Source organism: Elephantulus edwardii, unplaced genomic scaffold (genome assembly GCF_000299155.1).
Source record: "Elephantulus edwardii isolate Elephantulus edwardi_28Jun2011 unplaced genomic scaffold, EleEdw1.0 scaffold00026, whole genome shotgun sequence".
Classification (NCBI taxonomy): domain Eukaryota; kingdom Metazoa; phylum Chordata; class Mammalia; order Macroscelidea; family Macroscelididae; genus Elephantulus; species Elephantulus edwardii.
The window spans coordinates 4,898,670-4,900,646 of record NW_006399776.1 but is presented as its reverse complement, the minus strand read 5'-3'; the positions used below and the strand labels follow the sequence as shown (position 1 = coordinate 4,900,646).

Here is a 1,977-nt window from a genome sequence, read left to right as displayed (position 1 = left end):
GTGGTAAAGTCAAGTTTGCCTTTTCCCAAATTGGCAAAGAATTTAAAAAGGAGACAACATTTTCATCCAAGAAAGGAAATCTTGCTTCTTTTCCATGATCACCAATAACTCTATCATCACGACCAAGATTTCTAGAAGAAATTCGTCCCAGCTCCATTTGTATTTCCTTATTCAATCCTTCTAAGCCATGTGTCTGAAAGCAGATATGATGACGAGAATAACCTCCAAGTTGTTCATCTGCACCAATTCCGGTAAGAACCACCTTTGCATTGCTCTGATAGGATTTCACTTCATCCTGTGTCACTAACCAACCCATTCCTCTTGAAGCAAACCAGACTGCGCAGCCAATGCTGTCATCCAGAACTGTATCCAAGGGCTGAATTAACTGGCATATCCGGGTTCTTCTGAATTTTTGCAGTTCTTGCAAAGAAACATTGATTTCAACAAAATTCCAAATTCGGGAAGGGTTGAGAGCTTGCAGTTCCTTTAGTCCTGCTCTTCCTGTGATTCGATCTGGTACACAGAATTGTTTATCAGGACTATCAAATGTGACAGCAGAATTTTGAGAGTATTCTTCAGAGGGGACTTCACAATCATTTTTCTGCCTACTCGTTTTTTTGTTCAAACTAGTTGTAGGTTTTTCTTCAGTCATGAAAGCCACATTAAGGAGATCAATTGATTCTTCTACAGGAATATGATGGTCAGCAAGGCTTGCAATGACCATAGAATCAATACCCCCAGAAAATAGGATTGCAACATTTGCTCTCCTATCATGACTTTCCAGAGCTTTATCTGGTGTCAAGTTCTCATCCCTGGCCAAACAGAAAACACATTTCTTAACTGCGATGCTCAGGATATCAATGAACTGCTGAACCACTTTCTTCACGTGTTTGTCAGTAAGACAAGCTTGAAGTGTCTCTCTTGTAGGTGGGACTCTGAAAATCTCAGTGGAAGGAGTCTCAAATGGAGCTTTTGGCAACATCATTTTTAATGGAACAACAGGATTTTCCAGATACAGTTTGGTGTCATTTGCTATCACTGATACAAACTTGGGCAAGTCTGCTGAAATTTTAACCAGGCTATTAACATATTCTTCAGCAACACTGTCCGTAGAAATACATTTCCAAGGATATAAATGTAAAACCACACACTTGGAAACGGCAGTGGACTTGAGATCAATTCTGAAAACTCCAAATACTGGAACTTCTTGCCACCAATCGGCTACTCCAGACGTTTGGGTGCCAATTGAAGAGAGGCAGAAACTCTTATCCACGTTATTAAAATGCCAAAGCAAACTACGGCTACCAAAGAAGTCCCGACCAAACCATAAATAATGATTAGATGCTTGATAATATATGAATGATCAAGGACCCTGGACTTGTGAGAAGAGAGACAAAACGTCAGATTCATTTTTACAAGAGGAAAGATGATTAAGCATAATCTGTGTATCATTCTCCTGAGTGTCAACTTTTATTCCACTAAAGACTTCTCCGTTCCACAGGAACACATTGCCTCGTTCATCCTCCAGAGGCTGAACAGTCAAGACACCTCTCAAGTGAAGAACGTGTCCAGAAAAGAAACACTTGTAGTTAACATCAGATTTAACTAACTGGTTACTGCTATTGGGTCCATGCTGCTTAAGATTATACAGCAAATTCTTTCAAATCTTTGCTAAAATGTTCAGCCGTAAAGTTTACAGAACAACAAATGCTGCACATCGTTATGTGAAATTAAAGACGATTATTTCTTGATCTTGGTCTTCTCAGAGTTTTCTATTTCTTGGTATTCTTTTTTTAATTCATCCAGTATATTTTTGCTTTCAGAAAGCATCTCTGTCTGGTCTGCAAGAAAGAATATGTTGCTGTTTCGTTGTTGCTTATATACCTGTTTTTCTTCAGGTTAGAAAGTTCATCCACAACTATTTTCTGCTCTTTAATCTTGCTGCCAAGTTCCTCCTTGTGCAGGCTCCGGTAGCTG

The 1,977-nt window shown here is 39.3% G+C and overlaps 1 pseudogene; it reads right to left on the bottom strand.

Moving 5' to 3' along the window:
• Window positions 1-7: 7 nt before the first annotated feature.
• LOC102853405 lies at window positions 8-1,718 on the bottom strand (annotated as a pseudogene).
• Between the last annotated feature and the right edge of the window lie 259 nt (window positions 1,719-1,977).